Raw genomic sequence first — 24,818 nt, forward strand, 5'->3', positions numbered from 1 at the left:
AACCAACAGGATTTTATAGGATAAGTAGATGTTTCATAGGGCTCTTGAAATCTGAAAATGATTGACATTGCTGTGTGAAAGGAACATATCTTGGGTCCCCAAAATCACTAAGTTAAAGGGAAAATTCAAACTGGAAACTACTTAGGGCAAACCTGCCTCCCACTCTATTGAAAGTCATCCTTCTGCTCACTGAGATAAATGCACATCTGATTGCCTCCTTTGAAAAGGCCAATCAGAACTCAGAAGAAGGCAATCATTTGTCTCTCACCAACCCATGACCTGGAAGACCCCTCCCCACTTTGAGTTGTCCCACTTTTGTTTTGAGTTGTCCCGCCTTTCCAGACTGAACCAATGTTATATATGTTGATTGATGTCTCATGTCTCCCTAAAATGTATAAAACCAAGTTGCACTCTGACTACTTTGAGCACATGTTGTCAGGAACTCCTGAGGCTGTGTCACAGGTGTGCATCCTCAAATTTGGCAAAATAAACTTTCTAAATTAACTGAGACCCATCTCAAATTTTGAGGGTTCACATTTGGTAACCATGGAGGGATTCTGAGTGGAGATGTCCCTGACTTCTGACAAGTCTCCTATCGGTTCTTGGTACCGGCATGAGCTAACTTTATGGCTCAAACCAATAGGACAATTTGCTGAGGTCTGGGAGTAACCCTTCCAGAGAATCTCTGATCTCCAAAAAGTTGGTCAAGATCTAAAGTTTATTTTGCTGTACATTTTTTTTTTTCTTGCTTCCAACAAGGAAGGCAAGATTTCTGTTTCCAAGACAATGGAAAGCAAGTAACTCCTTTATCGAGTTGGAGTTCGTTCCCAGCTGGGAAGATGAGTTCAAGTATTTTTCCTGTGTCTAGGATGGTAGAAAGCAGTCTTCAGCCTGAGATCCATCTCTGGGTAAGTAGCTGAATTGTGGTTTTGTCTTGGCTAAAGTTCAACAACCAGCTTATCATTGGAGCATTCAGTGATCATATTGTTGGGCTTTGTTGTTGTTTGTTCCAGTGTTTCTCCCACCAGATTTCATCAACTCTACCTGACTTGGACAAAACCAAGTGAGGATTGCAAATGACAGGTAACAAGACCTCTCTAATTTGGCTAAAATTCCTCATAGCTCCAAAATTAAAAAAAGAGAAAAAACAAGAAAACCATATGTTTGGTTTCTGTGTTTGCTTCCTTTCTTTAAAAAAAAGTTGTTCTTTTGTTTACTTTTCTTCCACCCTATACCTCCTTCCCCCTTTGCCATCTGAAGTACCAAAAAATCTAGAGAAAGCTTCCAATAACTTGAACCCCTTTAAAGAACTTAGGACAAAGTCACCACTCATCCCCTTTTGGGGTGTTTTGTTTTCTTTGTGGAGTTTCAAGAGTCATGGGCAGATTCTTTTTGGGTCTAAAGCTCTGTTTTCCTATATTGCATGACCTGACCTCTTTGGCTTTTGGAGTGCCAGAGATGACTTTGCACTGTAAGGGAATTTGTCCTTGGCATGTATAATGGTGTATGAGAGTTAGGATAAGAAGAGGAAGTGGTCTTGGCTGTTTTTTTTTTTTCTTTTCTCTTTTAGGAAGTTGTTGTTTAAGGATTCTAATTCTAGTTCAGAGATGCATTCTAAAGGGTCTTCTCTATTGCTTTTTCTTCCAAATTTAATCTTAATTTGGTTTGTCTGTAAGCATTTGCATGAGGAACTCAACTGTTGTTTTTGTAGGTTAATGAGAGACTGAATTTTCTCAGTGCTGAAGAGAAAGGGCACTTGCTCCTCCCAGCCAAAAGGCACCCCTGGGTGACCAGAGGCCTTGTAGGAAGGTCTGGGGTGTTGATCCCCCACTACATGCAGTGATCCTGTAGGGAAATTCCCAACAAAAATTGATTTTAAAAAACGAATCATCCAGCAAATGCATATAAGGTCTGATCACCCAGCATTTTGAGTCCTCTCAGAGGTCACGGACATTTGGAGAGAGAAACGGAGACACTAAGAAGGTGTAAATGACTCAGTGGTGACACACTGTGAAGCCTTGCCCACAAGAAGCACATATCAATCCACCACATGAAAACCATAAGCCATAGCTCAGTTCCTCCTTTTGGGGGGGGGGGGGGGGAAGCAGGAAACAAATAAACAATGAGGAGAAAACAAGGGGAATGACCCACTTTCGATCATCTGTAGGTTTTATGGCACCTCTACACTAAAACTTCCTAGGTTTCCCTTTTCTCCCTTTTCTCTATTTTCTCTTCTGCTTGCTTTAAATCTGCTGTTACTTTTCTACTGAGATAAAAACCACTGTTTGGACTTAGCAGTATTTTTTTTTTGTAAGCTGGGAAATTTGCATTTATCTCGTGGCTAAAGTACTGAAGTGAAAACTATAGCATCTTTGTGTGTGTGTATGTGTGTATGTGTATATATTTGAAGGCCTTTATAAAAGACTTCCATAATTGTATGTTCATTTGGCAATTAAATTTGTTTTAATTTCCCTCTAGCCCACCAGACTTCCTTTTTCTACCTTAGGATGCAACTTTTGCTATCTTATTTTCACCTGAGTTGTTTCCTTTAATATGCAAATTTAAGGCTATTAAGCTGACAACTGCCTAGGGTTAAAATTTTTAAAAATGGGAAAAAAAGAGGTCTTTGTGAATCTATAAGACGTGCTTCTATCAGCATGCCTAATGCATTGGTATGTTTATGTGTTGTGTAAACAATGTTTTACTACTAAAATTATATAAAAAAGCTCTAATTAATTGGCTTAAAAAATAATAAAAGTGCTTAAATCAGATACTAAAGAAAAAAGAGTAGTCAAATGCTTTTTCAAGTTCACCTGACTTCAGTAAAATCTTTAATAAATAAACTGACTTTAAAATTATTGGTAAAATATTAGAAATGTCTTAAGAATTTGCCAATATACTTGTTTTTGCATTTATTAATCAAGCAATATCATACTCATCCCTGCCAAACACTGTAAGGTGTCAAAATTTGGCACAGGGGTTACAAAAATATACACCTAGCCCAAAACAGAATGATCTTTGTTTGTGTAGTCTTTAATAGATAAGACATTTATATTAGTTTAATGAAACTTGCTACATCTTGAATTTAGTAAGATTACCATAATTTTTTTTTTTTTTTTTTTTTTGAGATGGAGTCTCAGTCACCCAGGTTGAAGTGCAGTGTTGTGATCTTGGCTCACTGCAACCTCTGCCTTCTGGGTTCAAGTGATTCTTGTGCCTCAGCCACCTGAGTAGCTGGGACTATAGGCACCTGCCACCACATCTGGCTAATTTTTGTATTTTTAGTAGAGATGGGGTTTATGTTGGTCAGGCTGGTTTTGAACTCCTGACCTCATGTGACCCACCCACCTTGGCCTCCCAAAGTGCTGGGATTACAGACATGAGTCACCACTTTCAGCTGATTACTCTAACTTTTAATCTTGTAGCTTTAGACAATCTAGTCCAAAGGCAATAAGGTTTGCTATCATCTTTGTTACAAAGCTGAACTCTAAGTTCCTCCCAAAGTTAGTTCAGCCCACACCCAGGAATGAACAAGGACAGCTTGGAGGTTAAAAGCAAGAGGAAGTCAGTTAGGTCAAATCTTTTTTACTGTGTCAGTTATAATTTTGCAATGGTGGTTTCATAACTTAAAATAATGACTATCATCGTTTTCACAAATAATCTAGGTAAACAATTAAAATAAAGTAACTGTGTAAAGGTAATAGGATAAATTCTTGTAGATAAATTCATCATAATTTAGGATCTGAATAAATAATAAATATTTCATTATTTGGGTATTTGCTAATGAAAATATAATTGTAGAAAAACATTCTTTCTAAAAAATAAAAAGTTGGGTCCTTTTAAAAATGGTGAACAATTTTTGTCTAATTCAAACCTTATTTAAAGGTCATGTATAAAACAAGGTAAAACAAACCAGAAAATGAAAAAAATGTAAAGAAAGTTATAAAAATAAAGTTTTTTTTTAAAGAAAGCTGAAAGAGAAATAATTTCATATAAGAAAGAATGTTGTATAGTAAATTTAGTCCTAGAGTAAAATGAATGACTATTTAAGAGGGAGGGATGTTTAGCATAAACCAGAAAGTCCAAGCATGTCATGAATAGTCTGTGTAAGTCCCAAGAAGAGGATTTATATATTTTTTTAAAAAACAAACTTTTATACGATCAAGTTGTCACATTACTATTAAGTGTTAGTTTGCTCAGAAAAAAACTAAGATTAAAAAGTTTTTAAAGAAAGATGATTACATCTGTGTATCTCTCTGTATGCACTTTTAAAGTACTTGTGACATTGAGTTACAGGGCTTTGACTCCTGGGTCTAAAAAGGATACAAGGTCCTGCTAAATTTTAAACACTGAAAGCAATTAAAGCCTCATATTCAGGCCTAGTAGAAGATGCCAATAAAAATAAACTGCATTCCTGAAACACAGGCCAGAAATTAAAGCTATTCAACTCCTTAAGGCCCAGGGACTATCTCAGAGGAGATGGGTGTATGAGATTGCAAAGACCGATTTTGAGAGAGAAAATATGTTGCTTCTCTGTAAATTACTCATTAATGTCAAAGGCACACTGAGGTGAGACCATCATATAGGCCCATGCCAGATTAGGAAGATTTTCCTGAAGCATTAAGTGATTCCTAAATAAAGGTTATAAAAGTTATGAAAGGCTAATGGAAGTTTTATCTTATAGTCAAGATTAAAATTTTATATACTGTGGCCGAGCGCGGTGGCTCAGGCCTGTAATCCCAGCACTTTGGGAGGCCAAGGTGGGCAGATCATGAGGTCAGGAGATTGAGACCATCCTGGCTAACACAGTGAAACCCCGTCTCTACTAAAAATACAAAAAATTAGCCGGGTGTGGTGGCCGGCACCTGTAGTCCCAGCTACTCGGGAGGCTGAGACAGGAGAATGGCATGAACCCAGGAGGCAGAGCTTGCAGTGAGCCGAGATGGTGCCACTGCACTCTAGCCTGGGTGACAGAGCAAGATTCCGTCTCAAAAAAAAAAAAAAAAAAACACTTATAGACTGTTTATAAAATTTTGAAAAACAAACGTAGTTGGCTTCATGCTGTTTTTATTAGGGCTTATCATTTGGAAAATTAAACTTCCTCTCTCAAAGAATGAAGGTTTTTGCCTTTTGTCAAAAAAAAATCCTTGAGTTATCACTTCAGTCAACTGAATGAGTTATTTTACAATAAACTGTGATATCAAGTATTTTAAACATTTGATATTTGATAACCTTTCCAAAATCAAATTATAAATTATGTCTATTTCTGATCTAATTAGTCTTTTAAGATATTACATTCCCTAAAGTCCAAAAATGACATAATTTGGCTTGTTTAGCATAAAAATTATACAGAAAGCATTGTCAAATATGAAACGGTGTTTGGTTTTCTTTAGGGCATATTTGTATAAATATGTTATTGGTATGTGTTCCAAAAACATGGGACACTCCTATAACTCTGATACAACTTACTGTACATTATCAGTAATAATTGGGTAACAAATTTCCTTTTCAATTTCATCTTTTACTCTGGCTCCCCTAAAACATTTGGTAATGCAGACAATTTTTGTCTTGTTTTGGTCCTCCTTAGAAGGTGGTTTTATAATCAGCTATGGAACTCTAACAGGTGTTCTTAAATGCAGGTTTCTGGTAACTTTGGAGATTGTGACATTAGAATAGAGGAAAGAATGGGATATAAAGCAGAATAGGATATAAATATGAACTGAACTGATATTAGACTAACCCTTTTAAATTTTTGCTGAAGACATTGCTGATCCTTTGTTTTGTTTTTCAGAGTCAGGAAAACTTTTAAAATACTTACAACTTTTAACAATTGAGTAAAGTATACTTCTATGAACAAAATTTGAACATATTTGTTCATCTCTACCGGTTTTCTCAAGAATTTGGAAACTATTTGTGAGTATTCTTAACTTATGACAATACAGTTATTTGCATAAGTTCAATGAGAATTTGTTTTCATCTGTAACAGGACACAATAGGAGAAACTGGTTTTTACCAAGGCTTTGACTGAAAAGGTGTGCTTTTCTTCAAGGAATTCATCTTGACTTATGGAACTACTAAAAGCCATTTGGAAAAACTGGCCTCATGCCTTTGTCTACAGAGCCTCTGTACAGGGGTCCTGTCCTGTGATAGGTAAAGAATGTTACTTTCTGACAGGCTCAGGAGCCCCAAGCTTATCTTGGAACCTCAAGAACAGATGATTACCCAACTCATAGGTATTTGGTGGCACAAACCCATGGCTGGGGTTTGCTTTGAAAAGTCTTATCTAAGATTCCTCCTGTGGAACACAGTTCCATCATAGCCAACTTAAAAGCCTATGTAAAAAATGATTTTTCTTGCTGCACTGTATACAAATTATTAGGCCAAGTATAATAAAGCAAATCAGTCCTACCATGATTTGTCTTTAGTAAAAGTGGGAAACTGGAGAAAGAAAAACTATGTTTCAAAAACTATAGTACACCTGTTGTTAGATTCTAGTCTTCCCTAGTGTTTTTCAATTTTTATTATTTTCTACATTTTGAAATGAATTCTAATTTTTCTTGGCTGCAAGTCTTCAAAATAATGTTTTCAATTTTTTTACTTTCTTTTTAAAATTTTTTCCTAATTTGGAGTCATTGAAAACTAAGCTGTGCTTTTGTAAAGCCTTGCAAACTGAAGCTGACAACTTAAACTTCAGAAGAAAATAACAACAACCTATTTACATACATAAGCCACTTTCATACGTGCCTACTAATATATGGAATTCAGGGTAATGTGGACTATATCTATTTTCCAGGATTGTTCTTTTGTTTGTTGTTGTTTTTCTCCCTTCCTCCCCCTATTTTCTTTTCACAGAACATGAGACTTAACAGTCTTCTAAAAGTGAGCTTTCCTAACAAATGAGGACCTACTCATAGCCATGAGAGATCAGACAAAACCTGGGACCACAGACTCATTTTCTTCTGAAATGCTTTGTCTGAAAGATTTTTAAAAAGAAAAAGGGGGAAATGTGAAAGGAAAATATCTTTGGCCCCCAAAATCACTAAAACAAAAGGAAAATTCAAGGTGCTTAGAGTAAACTTGCCTCCCATTCTATTCAAAGTCATCCCTGTGCCTACTGAGATAAATGCAAATCTGATTGCCTCATTTGGAAAAGCTAATCAGAAACTCAGAAGAATGCAACCATTTGTCTCTCACCTACCTGTGACCTGGAACACCCTTCCCTGCTTTGAGTTGTCCCACTTTTGTTTTGAGTTGCCTTGCCTTTTTGGACTGAACCAATGTTCGTTTTACATATGTTGATTGATGCCTCACGTCTCCCTAAAATGTGTAAAACCAAGCTGTGCTCCGACCACCTTGGGCACATGTCCTCAGGACCTCCTGAGGCTGTGCAAGGGTGCACATCCTCAACCATGGCAAATGAAACTTTCTAAATTAACTGAGACTTGTCTCCAGTTTTCAGGCTTCATGGCTGGTTCTTACATTGTGACTAATTTGTAGTATGGTCTTCTTTTAGCACATTCATATTTAGAAAACCAAGGGAAACCTATAAATTTTTTTCTATCATTCAGATTTCTTTAATTATCTGTTTTGAAAAAATATTGGCTTCCCACCAATATTTTGCTGCATTGGCTTAAATTTTTCATTATATTTTTTCTTTTTTTTTTTGCCCACACAATGAAAGAATATAAACCCTTTTTATTAAGAAGGCAGATTTGAATAAAGTGTTAACATGCATTGAAAATAATTCTTTAACATTCCTTTTTAATTTAATGAGGCACTTTTTCAACCTTTAGCCATCACCTAGACTATTTTTGAATACACAGCAAAAAGCAGGCAGATGTCAGAAAATAAAATGGCAACCCGCATTTGAAGGTTAATCTTTAGAATACATTTTGAAAGCAAATAAGACTTCTAAAACCCAAACTTGAATTCTTCTGAGCTCTTTTTGTAACAACAGAGCACCTTCATTTCCCTTTAACTTAGTCTTAACAGCACCCCTCTCTCCCAGCTGGGTATGCAGTGTTGACTCCCATTGAGATTCTTGCTGAGTTATTTCTCTTATGGGATCTGACCTGCTGCCAGAGCTAGTCAACATCTCATTTCTTATTTGGGTCTTCTCTCTTTTATATTAGCTCTGCCCCTGGGGTTCTGTTAGCTTAACTGCTCTAGATCCTCTGAAAGAGCTGAGGGAGAAGGCAGCCCCCAATTGGTATCTATTCCCTCATCAATACCAGCAAGCTCCTCTTCCCTGAAAATATCTCTTTACTGCTAGTGTTTTCTAAAATAGGTCTCAATGTTAATAGTTTTATTTAGGGGAAAAAATGCTTTCTGGTCAAATAAATAAATAAATGTGGGAACTGCTCACTTAAAATTAAATTGGTTTCTTTATTGCAGAACAGCTCCAAGCTTTTAATATGCTAATGTGCATTGTGAATCTCTTAGAAGATGATGTAGTATACAACCCAACCCATTTTAGTGCAAAGCATTATTATTATTATTATTTCTAGGAGTATGTTTTGGGACTAATGTTTTTATGAAACTATGACTTGTTAAAACTCATTTTACTTTTTCTATTTTTTTTGCTCAGTAGTTTCCAAACTTTAGCCATTCAAATATCAAAGTTGTAATTCTTGCCAACAGTTTTCTTTAAATCAACTCATTTTTTTTTTTGCTAAAGTAAATATATATTTGAAAAGAAAACCACAGTGAATGAAAAATTGGAATTACCTGCCATAAATGGAAAGTAACTATGAAAATAAGTAAAATAAAGCAATGCTATTTAAAAGACAAATTGAAAAAATTAAAAAAAATCAAGTAGTGGAATGCAGGAGTAATATATTTAGCTGATTTATAGAAATTTGTGTCTTTTTAAGAAGAATAGAGCGAATAATAATCAAAGAATGATAAAAGCAATCTGTTCGCTTATTTTGGATGATTATGAGGATTCATCAGTAAGAGTATTCTGTTTTTTTGGGTGATACAAAATCTTGATTCCTCTGTGTACATAGCCAAACTGACCAAAAGTTATTGAAACATTTTCTGAGAAAGGGGTGTATACTAAGAATTTGTTTCTTTTTGAATTTTTTTCTTTTAGTCAGTCATTTCGTTCCTTACCGTATTTTTGTTTCCTGTTTAGTAAAAATTTTCAAACATAGCATTGTAGAAAGGTACAGGAAATATACACATCACCATCTTCCATAGTCAATAAATGTAGTAGTCAGTGTTCTCAAGAGAAACAGACGCAATAGGGCATATATAGATATGTAAGAGAAAATCCATTATGGGGATTTGCTTATGTGACTCTGGAGGCTAAAAATTCCCATAATATGCCATCTGCAAACTGGAGAACCAGGAATGTTGGTGATGTAATTCAGTCTAAGTTCAAAGGCCCAAGAACCACACAGGGGTGGAGGTGAATGGTGGTGCTGGTGTTAAGTGCCAGTGCCCAAAGGCCTGAGGACCAGGAGCTCCAATGTCCAAGGGCAGAAGAAGATGGATGTCCCAGCTCAAAAAGAGAGGGAGCAAATTTGCCCTTCCCTGGAGTATTGGATGATGCGCACTCTCTTTGGTGAAAGCAGCATCTTCTTTACTCAGTCTACTGATTTAAATGCTAATCTCTTCCAGAAACACCCTCATGGACACACCAGAAATAATGCTTTACCAACTATCTGGGCATCCCTTAGCCCAGTCAAATTGACCCATAAAATTAGCGTCACAACAATATTTACTTTTAAAAATATATGCCTCATTTCTCAGCTGAATTATTTTTATTTCAATTTGTATTAGCATATACACTATTGCTGAACTACTTTAAAGTAAATTAATAAAATGATGTCATATGACATTCCTAAATTTTTCTACATGTATCTTCAAAAATAATATTTTTCTGCTAGTCACAATATCATATCCATATCTATCAAATATTAGTAATTTTTCAACATTATCTAATAATTAGCTCATATAAAAAACTTGTTCAATCAAAATTTTGTTACAAGAAGCTATTGAATGACCTCTACATGAACTTCTTTTGAGAATGTCATGTTATTTGGTACTGTCCAGAAGTGATGAAAATAGTATTCCTTATCTATTCTCTACTGCTGTTTAATTTGGAGAAATACTGATGAAGCCTTTCTATAAATATTTCCAGTTACACTTTATAACATTAAAAATATTTTCAATGGGTTTTTCAGATGACTTGATAAATGAAGCATTCAATCTGTGATGGTTAAGTTTTAGATGTCAACTTGACTGGGTTAAGGGATACCTAGAGATGACAAAGCATAATTTCTGGGTATGTCTGTGAGAGTATTTCTGGAAGAGGCTGGCATTTGAATTAGTGGACTGAGTATGAAGATCTGCCTTCATCCAATGAGAGTGGGCACCATCCATACTGCTGAAGGCCCAGATAGAACTAAAAAGAAGGAAAATTGGGTTTGACAGCTTCTGAAAGGCAAGAATAAAATAAAAGAAGACTTTCCTACTATGACTGGGGAAGTCACAAATGGTATGTGAACTCTGGAACAGAAATAGCACTGCTATTATTACAGTCCAGAAAGAGAGAGAGACCCAAGCAAAGGCCTCCTGAGAATGACTGAACAGAGGCTTAGCAGTAAGTCTCTAGAAGGACCAACATTTTAATTTTAACCTTGAAGGAAAATCGGACAACTCACACAGGCTCTCTCTCTCTCCTCCCATTCCCCACTTTCAACTGTGGCATGAAATAAGCCTGAGGACAGGAGGAATTGTTTTATTTGGCTGGCTTGGTTTTGTTTTTAAATTTTATATTAATTTATATGTTTTAAGTACTATATATACTCTGCTGTTAGTCCTAAACTCACTTTTCTTGTACTGTACTTGGCCCAATTATATTACCTTCCTGGCCCGGGCAGACATTTGAGATAGAGACCCTTGGTCTACTAATGGGGTTAAGTGAAGAATAATGCAGACTAGGAGAAATAACATCTTGGGACCTGAATCTGCAAAAAAACTTACTGGCAGAAGAAAGGTAAAATCGGGTGAAACTAATTTGGCCTATTTAATAGTTTTGCTGAGGCCTACACAGAGCTATCTCTTCTATCTGCTACATAAAATTGTTTCCTGTTCTATTCACTCAAATTCCAAAAAAGTCACAAATAAAGAGAAAACACAAACTGCTGATTGGCTTCTAAAACCTTCCAGATGAAAAGGCTGGAAAGTAATGTGTATCTATACTTACACAATGAAGCCTCATGTGGAAGATATTAAAAAGTAAAAATGCTATATTAGGCCAGACCATCATATTGTAAGCCCAATTCTCTGCCACTGATTTCAACAGCTGTAGGGAAGAGATTTTACCTTTAGCGTAATAAAATCTTAGCCTTGGGAGGGAAATAGATTTTATAAATGGGGAAACCAAGTGAGTAATTATTTCCCAGGTCTCACAAATTGTGACAAAATGGCAGTATAAGAACAAAATCTCTGGTTGACAAACTTCCAGTTGCTCTTTTCACTGTACAATATATGATGGAAACATAATAGTTTGGCTCAATTAATTCAAATTATTGGTCTATATGACCTATAGTTACCAGGAGTTCTTACTTCATTTCTTCCTGAGAAAAGTTTTTGGACTTTGGAATTCTGGAACGGTGTATGTACATATAATAAAGATTTAACTTTAACTAACACTTAGGTTGTATATCCACAGGAAAAGTGAAATGGAAATTTCACCTTGTCATTTGAGCAATTTAGGGAAAAATGAAAATAATCTGCTACTGAAGGAGAAGAAAAGGGTGTTCAAAATTGATTATTGATGTTAATTCAACCTGTTTGGTCTTTGCCTAATTCCTCTTTTTCTTTATATAAATGGAGACAAGAGTGATAAAAATAAGTCAGGGTCAGCTAGTTCAAACTATATGACTCGATTCAAATATTTGGTCTCTCAGTAGAAAACTTAAGAATAAACAAATCCACTCTCTAAGTTTCTGTTTTAGTGGACTCCAATTCAGTTTGCATACTTCCAGAACCAGTTACATCATAGCACAAAGCAAGGAAAGCTTGGATTATCTTTAGAGCATTCACCAATTTGTTCCTGAGTTCATTTGATCTTTAAACAAATAATTGTTGGTGTCAATGAAATGTTTATGAATAAAGATAAAAAAGATGAATATGTTGCTCTTAAGAAGCCTATGGCTTACTGATGGGGTTAAAATAAGCATAGGAATTTCTATCATTCCAAGTAGACCATAACAATGGAAGATATCAGTTATAGATAGGATTGGGGGAATCAGATAAATCTTAGAAGGGGAGATTGATTTGGTCTTGGATTTTGAAAGATGAATAAAATTTCTACAGGCTTTAAATCACACCGGTTTCTCAACTTAGAATGGCTACCCTACATCTTATTAAAACGTCAATAATTATTTGAACAAGTACTGTTTGAATGCCTATGATATTCTATGAAAAAATTCTATTAATCCTTTACAGTTTAGTTAATAATACCATCTTACCTGAGCTTTATATGAACATCTCAGCAAAGATTCCTTCCTTGTTTGTGTTTCTGGTCTACTTAATTCATGCTGAGTACTTTGCATAAACCACATATGTAGAACTGTGTGCATTTATGTGTATACTCATTTTCTCTATTTGACTTATAAACTCTTTGAAGACAGAAATGACTTTGTATGTTATTTTAATTTTGCCCAGCACTTAGTACAGAATAGGAGTTTCAAAAAATTGATTGAATAAAATGAATCAGGCAATTATCAAATCTTCACTTTTTGTATGTGTGGGGAAATTGTCTGTGTCTATGTCAGTCATTTATGTCTTCTTCATGACAAATAATACCACCATGGTCACCCTACCACAAGCCATGTTTCAGATAGTTGAAAATCAAATGATCAGATATACAGAGCTGGAATTTCCCTATTGTCTGTAATGTATCCTGGGTACAACTTAGTTTATTCTAATACCTAGTTTTTATAGAAATAGTTTGAACTCTTATGTAAAACTATTTTGTAAAGACAATGAAATGTAATCTTTGTAGAAAATTACATAAAGATATGTAACTTTGAATTTATACAGCTTCAATTTTTTTGTCACAGTATATTCATGTTAACTCTTAAGAGCTTCTAAACTCAGAAAGCTTTGGAGATTAAACACTGAAAGATTTTGTGCAGAAGAATGCTCAGGGGCTGAAAAAATAAAGCACCTCATCATTTTCTACATGTACCCATCAGCTAAAGCCTTTCCTATTGCCATATGAAAATTACTGAGGTAAGTTGTCTGGCTTCCACTTTGTTCCCCAATCTGCCAGCAGGGTTTAAACTCAGACTCTGAAGGATGTGTGTGACATACACTATTTTAGTCTGCCAGAATTGACTCTACCAACATATCTACCATCAAAATAAGATAGCTTTAGAGACTAAATCATCTTTATTGTCTGAGAGGTCATTCAGATACCATGAAGCATTCTGAATAATAAAAGCTAACAAAACTCAGAGTATATACTGTCATACTTAAGAATCTTAAGAGGTAGTTACTTTTAGTATCAAACAAATGAGAAAATTAAAGTTCAGAATGTTTCTGTAAGTTGCCCAAGGTCATGTAGCTGGTGAACGGTGAAGCAATGATTTGAACTCAGGCAGTCTAACTCTATGCCCACTATATTAATCTCTAAGTTATTTTGCCTGGTGGAATTCCACCTCAAAATTTTACATGACACATTAAGAATACACCCAATTTCCTCTGAGAAAATAAACTAACCTTAGAAATAGATTCCATTCTAGGTTATAGATTTTACTACAAGTTTGTTTTTGAACCTGCATGAAATAGACCCTGGTATAATTAAGTGTTACATAAATATCCCCTGAATGAAGATATAAATAAATAGCATACCCCTATGGCGTTCCCTTCTTTGTTCCACTCTTCACTGAAATTTTCATTAACTCCTCAGTTTGATTCAGGGTAGTATGTAGTCAGTGGAATTTCAGTGAATACTCCCCTCTTCTACTCAAATGCTGCCTGGGAAAGAAAAGCATTTGGATGTGAATATTAGCAGAGTATTTTCTACACACTCTATTACATTTGTAAAATTGCTATTAATTTTCCTCAATCCACTGCCATTTTAAGAACTACTGGGATGTGATTATATAGCAATTTACTTGCTAACTTTGCCTTTTCCATCAACAATGTAGAAGCATAATTAAACTATGTGCTCTGGGGAAAAGACACTTTTAAGTACAGAGATAAAAGCAAATTTTTTCTCAAGAAAAGAGTACAAAAACCAATTTAAATACCAAGTTAATATTAGTATGTTAATATCAGTATGCACTTTGGCAAGAGTATATTTGAATAATTTGTTTCCATAGTGCTTTTTAATTTATTGACAGTGTGTTGTTGAAGTCTAATTGATCAGGTTCTGAGCCATGAGATCTTAATATATTACATAAAATAATTTAAAAAATCAATAATCATTTAATTATTTAGATGTAGTGCTTATAAAAGTGACAAAAATCTCTCATGATGATTTGGAAGGATGATATACTACATACTGTAACATAATTTTTAGGTTTTTAAAGCTGCAGATAAGACACAGTCATTCTTAATTTGCAGCAGGCACAGGATGAGCAGACGCAAATTAATCTGAATCCCCTGGAAGTCATTTTTACACTAGTTTCTTTGGCATTTCCCATTCATAAATACGTGCATCCTATTACATTTATTTGCATTTAGCTGCAGGCTAGTAGAAAACCTATTTAAAAAATATGATGCTAAGCTCTGCTTGATTATTTGGCAGTGTATATCTCACAAGGCAAAGCCACTGTGAGCTATAAATGTGAGGCACAGAGAAACTAAACACACGCAAGATGTCATCCATGACTCTTTTTCTATGGCTTGGTTATGTCACACAGATCATAGGCTGGAGGGAAGATTTTCCCATTTTCTTTCCCCTACCACTTTTTAGACTGGTAACATGGGTCAATATTGCTTTTCTCTGTAAGCCAATTGACACTTGGAAATGAAGTGAGCATTCAGCAGGAAAAGAAGGTGAAAATATTCTGCTTTGTAGCATCTGCCAGGACTAATTTTTAAATTTATTTTGGCTGCTATAACAAAAAGCTATAGACTGGGTAGTTTATAAACAACATAATTTTATTTCTCATAGTTCTGGAGACTTGGAAGTCCAAGATAAAGCTGTGAACAGATTTGGGGTCTGGTGAGGGCCTGCTTCCTGGTTCATAGACGGCACCATCCAGCTGTACCCTCACACGGTGGAAAGAATGAGGCTGCTCTCTGGAATCTCTTTTATAAGGGTATTTATCCCATTCATGAGTGCTCCACCTTCATGACCCAATCAACTCCCAAAGGTCCCACCTCCAAATACTATGACATTAAGTTTAGGTTTCAAAATGTGTACTTTTTCAAGAAAGGCAGGGACAGGCAGAGAACACAAAACTTCAGTCTATAGCAGTTGGTTAACCCTTTAACTTTCTCTAGTTTAACCTGATCCCAAATGGCAGAAGAATGCCACAGAGTTCAGAGAAGCATCTTCTAATTGTCTTTGGTCAAATCCAGGGATCCAAATCATGACAAAAGAAAATCAATCTGGAACACATAGAAAATACTTTTGAGGAGGATTGTCATAGTTTAGGATCTACCTCACAGACCTTAAAAATTCAGTTTCTCTTTAAAGTAAATTCAAGTGACAGTTACCATCTCTCAGGCAATAGTGGACCCTGGGCATTAGTAAAGACAGTTCTCTTGGGAGCAAGGCTTAATCTATATTCCTACATGCTACATTTCCAACATCTGGGGATGGTTGAATGTTTGTTCCACAAAGAAGAGTCTCTGCCCCCAACAAAATAAGTTTCCAGGGTCCCAGTTTCTGGCTTCATGTAATCATTTTAAGGAATTTTTAACTTTAATGTTCAGTGAAGGACTTTAAAATAAAAGAAAGAAAATACAAGCAAAACAAACATACCCTTTGAACCCAGTGTCAATGGGTGTATCTAAGAATAAAATAAGTCATTCAGAGGCTTGATACAGACCAAATCTCTGTAACTTCATAATTTGTGACATGGGCATATTAGCATCTTCCAGAAATCATCAAACTTGAGCAACTGGATCTCTTTTGGTGGAGAAAGATGGCGAATAGATCTCTCCATCAATTGTCTCTCTGTAGGAACACCAAATTTAAAAAACTATCTACACAAAAAAATCACCTTCATGAGAAACAAAAGTCAGGAATCAGCTCAGCCACAAGCGGGTAGAGCTCTTGGGGTTCCTGATTTCAGGACTTGACTTATGTATGGCATTTCTGGACCTACCCTGAGCAGGAGGGTAGCCCACTGCCCTAAGGGTGAGTCTGAGGTCAGGCAGCATTCACCATAAACTGACAGAAGAACCCTTGGACCTTAAGTGAACGTTGGCTTTGACTGGCAGTACTCCTCATGAGCCTGTGGTAATGGTGGTCATGGGGTGAGGCTCCTCTGCTTATAGAAAATGGAAAGAGCATGGGAAAGACAATGTCTTGTGATTTGAGTGCCAGTTCAGTCATAGTAGAATAGAACACCAGGTAAACTTCTAAAATTTTTGACTTCAGTCCTAGGCTCCCAAACAACACCTCTGGACCCACCTGGTACCAGAGTGAACTTGTCACCCTGAAATAAAGGACACTAGTCTAGCTGGCTTCACCACCTGCTGATTGTAGAGCCCCAGGTCCTTGAGTGAACATAAGCAGTAGCCAGGGAGTGGCCACAGCAGGCCTTGGGTGAGACCTAGTACAGTGCAGGCTTCAGATCTGACCCAGCATAGTCTCAGTGATGGTGGCCACAGGAGAGCTTCTGTCATACCACCCACAGCTCCACAGCTCCAGGCAGCTCAGAACAGAGAGAGAGAGAGAGAGAGAGAGAGAGAGAGATTATTTGTTTGGGGGAATACAAGGGAAGAGAACAGAAGTCTCTGCTTGGTAATCCAGAGAAATCTTATCCAAGACCAGCAAGGTGGCATCTCTATGAGTCTGCAAAAACCACAGCATTGCTGTCCTTGAAGTGCCCTCTAATGTAGCTATGGCTTAGATCACAATACCAAAGTTCTTTTGGAAACCTGGAAAGCCTTCCCAAGAAGGATAGATAGAAACGAGCCCAGATTGCAAAGACTACAATAAATACCTAACTCTTTGATGCCCAGACACCAATGAACATCCAGAGGCATCAAGACCATCCAGGAAAACATGACCTCAACAGATGAGCTAAATAAGGCACTAGGAACCAATCCTGGAGAAATACAGATATGTGACCTTTCAGAGAGATAATTAAAAATAGCTCTTTAGAGGAAACTCAATAAAATTCAAGATAACACAGAGAAGAGATTCAGAATCCCATCAAATAAATTTAACAAAGAGATTGAAATAATTAAAAATAATCGAGCAGAAATTCTGGAGCTCAGAAGTTCAATCAGCATATGAAGAATTCATCACATTCTCCTAATAGCAGAATTGATCATTAGAAGAAATAATTAGTAAGCTTGAAAAGAGCCTAGTTAAAAATACACAGTCAAAAAAGACAGAAAATGATAAAAAACAATAAATCACACCTACAAGATTTGGAAAAAAGTCTCAAAGGGCAAATCTAACAGTTATTGCTCTTAAAGGAGAGATAGAGTAAGAGATAGGGGCAGAAAGTTTATTCAAATGGAAAATATCAGAAAACTTCCCAAACCAAGAGAAAGATAGCAATATCTAAGGACAAGAAGGTTATAGAACACTAAGCAAGTTTAACCCAAAGACTACCTCAAGGCATTTAATAATCAAACTCCCAAAGGTTAAGGCATTTAATAATCAAGCTCCTAAAGATCAAAGGTAAAGGATCTTAAAAGCAGCAAGAGAAAAGAAGCAAATAACATGCAATGGAGTTCCAATATGTCTGGCAGCTGCCTTTTTTGTGGAAACCTTACAGGTCAGCAGAGAGTGTCATGATATATTTAAAGTGCTCAAGAAAAAATCACTTTTATCTTAGAATAGCATACTTAGTGAAAATATTCTTTAAGCATGAAGGAGAAATAAAGACTTTCCAAGACAAACAAAAGCTGAGAAATTTCATTAATACTATACCCATTCTACAAGAAATACTAACAAGAGTTCTAAAATCTGAAGAAAAGGACATTATTGAGCAATAAGAAAGCATTTGAAGGCACAAAACTTAGTGTTAAGTACACAGAAAAACATGAACTATTATAATACTGTAATTGTGGTATGTAACTACTCTTATCCTAAGTAGGAACCTTAAAAGAATAAGTAAGACAGCTTTTCAAGATATAAACAGTACAATCAGATAAAAATGGAAACAAGAAATAGTTAAAAAGCAGAGGGTTAAGGTGTAGAGTTTTTGTCAGTTTTTTAAATGTTTGTTTATCTGTTTATGCAAACAGTATTAACTTGTTATCCACTTAAAATAATGGGTTACAAGATAGTATTTACAAGCCTTATGGTAAACTCAAATCACAAAAAATGTAAGATTTCTAAAAAATAAAAACCAAGTGATTAAATCACCATCATCATCAAAGACCAGAGGCAGATAAAACCACAAAGATGGGGAAAAAGCAGGGCAGAAAAGCTGGAAATTCAAAAAATAAGAGCACATCTCCCCCGGCAAAGGAGCGCAGCTCATCGCCAGCAACGGATCAAAGCTTGACAGAGAATGACTTTGACGAGATGAGAGAAGAAGGCTTCAGTCCATCAAACTTCTCAGAGCTAAAGGAGGAATTATGTACCCAGCACAAAGAAACTAAAAATATTGAAAAAAAAGTGGAAGAATTGATGGCTAGAGTAATTAATGCAGAGAAGGTCATAAACGAAATGAAAGAGATGAAAACCATGACACGAGAAATACGTGACAAATGCACAAGTTTCAGTAACCGACTCGATCAACTGGAAGAAAGAGTATCAGCGATTGAGGATCAAATGAACGAAATGAAGCGAGAAGAGAAACCAAAAGAAAAAAGAAGAAAAAGAAATGAACAAAGCCTGCAAGAAGTATGGGATTATGTAAAAAGACCAAATCTACGTCTGATTGGGGTGCCTGAAAGTGAGGGGGAAAATGGAACCAAGTTGGAAAACACTCTTCAGGATATCATCCAGGAGAACTTCCCCAACCTAGTAGGGCAGGCCAACATTCAAATCCAGGAAATACAGAGAACGCCACAAAGATACTCCTCGAGAAGAGCAACTCCAAGACACATAATTCCAGATTCACCAAAGTTGAAATGAAGGAAAAAATCTTAAGGGCAGCCAGAGAGAAAGGTCGGGTTACCCACAAAGGGAAGCCCATCAGACTAACAGCAGACCTCTCGGCAGAAACTCTACAAGCCAGAAGAGAGTGGGGGCCAATATTCAACATTCTTAAAGAAAAGAATTTTAAACCCAGAATTTCATATCCAGCCAAACTAAGTTTCATAAGTGAAGGAGAAATAAAATCCTTTACAGATAAGCAAATGCTTAGAGATTTTGTCACCACTAGGCCTGCCTTACAAGAGACCCTGAAGGAAGCACTAAACATGGAAAGGAACAACCGGTACCAGCCATTGCAAAAACATGCCAAAATGTAAAGACCATCGAGGCTAGGAAGAAACTGCATCAACTAATGAGCAAAATAACCAGTTAATATCATAATGTCAGGATCAAGTTCACACATAACAATATTAACCTTAAATGTAAATGGACTAAATGCTCCAATTAAAAGACACAGACTGGCAAACTGGATAAAGAGTCAAGACCCATCAGTCTGCTGTATTCAGGAGACCCATCTCACACGCAGAGACATACATAGGCTCAAAATAAAGGGATGGAGGAAGATTTACCAAGCAAATGGAGAACAAAAAAAAGCAGGGGTTGCAATACTAGTCTCTGATAAAACAGACTTTAAACCATCAAAGATCAAAAGAGACAAAGAAGGCCATTACATAATGGTAAAGGGATCAATTCAACAGGAAGAGCTAACTATCCTAAATATACATGCACCCAATACAGGAGCACCCAGATTCATAAAGCAAGTCCTTAGAGACTTACAAAGAGACTTAGACTCCCATACAATAATAATGGGAGACTTCAACACTCCACTGTCAACATTAGACAGATCAACGAGACAGAAAATTAACAAGGATATCCAGGAATTCAACTCATCTCTGCAGCAAGCAGACCTAATAGACATCTACAGAACTCTCCACCCCAAATCAAGAGAATATACATTCTTCTCAGCACCACATCACACTTATTCCAAAATTGACCACATAACTGGAAGTAAAGCACTCCTCAGCAAATGTACAAGAACAGAAATTATAACAAACTGTCTCTCAGACCACAATGCAATCAAACTAGAACTCAGGACTAAGAAACTCAATCAAAACCTCTCAACTACATGGAAACTCAATAACCTGCTCCTGAATGACTACTGGGTACATAACGAAATGAAGGCAGAAATAAAGATGTTCTTTGAAACCAATGAGAACAAAGATACAACATACCAGAATCTCTGGGACACATTTAAAGCAGTGTGTAGAGGGAAATTTATAGCACTAAATGCCCACAAGAGAAAGCAGGAAAGATCTAAAATTGACACTCTAACATCACAATTAAAAGAACTAGAGAAGCAAGAGCAAACACATTCAAAAGCTAGCAGAAGGCAAGAAATAACTAAGATCACAGCAGAACTGAAGGAGATAGAGACACAAAAAACCCTCCAAAAAATCAATGAATCCAGGAGTTGGTTTTTTGAAAAGATCAACAAAATTGACAGACTGCTAGCAAGACTAATAAAGAAGAAAAGAGAGAAGAATCAAATAGATGCAATAAAAAATGATAAAGGGGATATCACCACCGACCCCACAGAAATACAAACTACCATCAGAGAATATTATAAACACCTCTACACAAATAAACTAGAGAATCTAGAAGAAATGGATAATTTCCTGGACACTTACACTTTTCCAAGACTAAACCAGGAAGAAGTTGAATCCCTGAATAGACCAATAGCAGGCTCTGAAATGGAGGCAATAATTAATAGCCTACCAACCAAAAAAGGTCCAGGACCAGATGGATTCACAGCTGAATTCTACCAGAGGTACAAGGAGGAGCTGGTACCATTCCTTCTGAAACTATTCCAATCAATAGAAAAGAGGGAATCCTCCCTAACTCATTTTATGAGGCCAACATCATCCTGATACCAAAGCCTGGCAGAGACACAACAAAAAAAGAGAATTTTAGACCAATATCCCTGATGAACATCGATGCAAAAATCCTCAATAAAATACTGGCAAACCGGATTCAGCAACACATGAAAAAGCTTATCCACCATGATCAAGTGGGCTTCATCCCTGGGATGCAAGGCTGGTTCAACATTCGCAAATCAATAAACATAATCCAGCATATAAACAGAACCAAAGACAAGAACCACATGATTATCTCAATAGATGCAGAAAAGGCTTTTGACAAAATTCAACAGCCCTTCATGCTAAAAACGCTCAATAAATTCGGTATTGATGGAATGTACCTCAAAATAATAAGAGCTATTTATGACAAACCCACAGCCAATATCATACTGAATGGGCAAAAACTGGAAAAATTCCCTTTGAAAACTGGCACAAGACAGGGATGCCCTCTCTCACCACTCCCATTCAACATAGTGTTGGAAGTTCTGGCTAGGGCAATCAGGCAAGAGAAAGAAATCAAGGGGATTCAGTTAGGAATAGAAGAAGTCAAATTGTCCCTCTTTGCAGATGACATGATTGTATATTTAGAAAACCCCATTGTCTCAGCCCAAAATCTCCTTAAGCTGATAAGCAAATTCAGCAAAGTCTCAGGATACAAAATTAATGTGCAAAAATCACAAGCATTCTTATACACCAGTAGCAGACAAACAGAGAGCCAAATCATGAATGAACTTCCATTCACAATTGCTTCAAAGAGAATAAAATACCTAGGAATCCAACTTACAAGGGATGTAAAGGACCTCTTCAAGGAGAACTACAAACCACTGCTCAGTGAAATAAAAGAGGACACAAACAAATGGAAGAGCATGCCATACTCACGGATAGGAAGAATCAATATCATGAAAATGGCCATACTGCCCAAGGTTATTTATAGATTCAATGCCATCCCCATCAAGCTACCAATGAGTTTCTTCACAGAATTGGAAAAAACTGCTTTAAAGTTCATATGGAACCAAAAAAAAGCCCGCATCTCCAAGACAATCCTAAGTCAAAAGAACAAAGCTGGAGGCATCACGCTACCTGACTTCAAACTATACTACAAGGCTACAGTAACCAAAATAGCATGGTACTGGTACCAAAACAGAGATATAGACCAATGGAACAGAACAGAGTCCTCAGAAATAATACCACACATCTACAGCCATCTGATCTTTGACAAACCTGAGAGAAACAAGAAATGGGGAAAGGATTCCCTATTTAATAAATGGTGCTGGGAAAATTGGCTAGCCATAAGTAGAAAGCTGAAACTGGATCCTTTCCTTACTCCTTATACGAAAATTAATTCAAGATGGATTAGAGACTTAAATGTTGGACCTAATACCATAAAAACCCTAGAGGAAAACCTAAGTAGTACCATTCAGGACATAGGCATGGGCAAAGACTTCATGTCTAAAACACCAAAAGCAATGGCAGCAAAAGCCAAAATTGACAAATGGGATCTCATTAAACTAAAGAGCTTCTGCACAGCAAAAGAAACTACCATCAGAGTGAACAGGCAACCTACAGAATGGGAGAAAAGTTTTGCAATCTACTCATCTGACAAAGGGCTAATATCCAGAACCTACAAAGAACTCAAACAAATTTACAAGAAAAAAACAAACAACCCCATCAAAAAGTGGGCAAAGGATATGAACAGACATATCTCAAAAGAAGACATTCATACAGCCAACAGACACATGGAAAAATGCTCATCATCACTGGCCATCAGAGAAATGCAAATCAAAACCACAATGAGATACTATCTCACACCAGTTAGAATGGTGATCATTAAAAAGTCAGGAAACAACAGGTGCTGGAGAGGATGTGGAGAAATAGGAACACTTTTACACTGTTGGTGGGATTGTAAACTAGTTCAACCATTATGGAAAACAGTATGGCAATTCCTCAAGGATCTAGAACTAGATGTACCATATGACCCAGCCATCCCATTACTGGGTATATACCCAAAGGATTATAAATTATGCTGCTATAAAGACACATGCACACGTATGTTTATTGCGGCACTATTCACAATAGCAAAGACTTGGAATCAACCCAAATGTCCATCAGTGAAAGACTGGATTAAGAAAATGTGGCACATATACACCATGGAATACTATGCAGCCATAAAAAAGGATGAGTTTGTGTCCTTTGTAGGGACATGGATGCAGCTGGAAACTATCATTCTTAGCAAACTATCACAAGAACAGAAAACCAAACACCGCATGTTCTCACTCATAGGTGGGAACTGAACAATGAGATCACTTGGACTTGGGAAGGGGAACATCACACACAGGGGCCTATCATGGGGAGGGGGGCGGGGGGAGGGATTGCATTGGGAGTTATACCTGATGTAAATGACGAGTTGATGGGTGCTGACGAGTTGATGGGTACATGTGCAGCACAGCAACATGGCACAAGTATACATATGTAACAAACCTGCATGTTATGCACGTGTACCCTAGAACTTAAAGTATAATAATAATAAAAAATAAAAAAGAAAGCTAGACCCTAATACAATAATAGCTGGAGACTTCAACACCTCACTTTCAACATTGGACAGATCTTCCAGACAGAAAATCAACAAAGAAACATCAATTTAATTTGCACTATAGACCAATTGAACCTAAAAATATTTGCAGAAGATTTCACTCAATGGCTCTAGAATACACCTTTTTTTCTCAGCACATGGCCCATTGTTATGGATATGTCATATGTCAGGTCACAAACCGAGTCTTAAAACATTAAAAAAAATTGAAGTAATATCAAGCATCTTCTCTGACCACAGTGGAATGAAACTAGAAATCAGTAACAGGAAGAATTTTGGAAACTGTAAAAACATGTGGAAATTAAACAATATGTTCCTGAATGACCAATGGTCAGTGAAGAAATTAAGAAAGAAATATAAATATTTCTTGAAATAAATGAAAATGGAAACACAATATATCAAAAGCTATAGGATACAGTAAAGCAGCATGAAGATGAAAATTTATAGAATTAAGCACCTACAACAAAAAAGTAGAAAAAATTCAAGTAAACAACTTAATGATACACGCTAAAGAACTCAAAAAGCAAGAGCAAAGCAAACCCAAAATTTGTAGAAGAACAGAAATAAAAATCAGAGCAAAAATAAATAAAATTGAAACAAACAAAAACAAAAGATCAACAAAACAAAACGTTATTTTTTTGAAAAGATAAACAAAATTGAAAAACCTTTAACCACACTAAGAGGAAAACAGAGGAGGCCCAAATGAATAAAATCAGAGACGAAAAAGGAGACATTACAACTGACACCTCAGAAATTCAAAAGATCACTAGTGACTACTATAAGTAACTATAGGACAATAAGTTGTAAAACTTTGAAGAAATGGATAAAATGGATTCCTAGACACATAAAACTGACCAAGATTAAACCATGAAGAAATAAAAAACCTGAACAGACAAATAGCAAGTGATGATTTCAAAGCCATAATAAAAAGTCTTCCAGTAAAGAAAAACCCAGGACCCAATGGCTTCACTGCTAAATTCTACCAAATATTTAAAGAAAAGGTACTGCCAATCATGCTCAAACTGTTCTAAAAAAAATAGAAGAAGACAGA

Source organism: Chlorocebus sabaeus, chromosome 9 (assembly GCF_047675955.1).
Source record: "Chlorocebus sabaeus isolate Y175 chromosome 9, mChlSab1.0.hap1, whole genome shotgun sequence".
Lineage (NCBI taxonomy): Eukaryota > Metazoa > Chordata > Mammalia > Primates > Cercopithecidae > Chlorocebus > Chlorocebus sabaeus.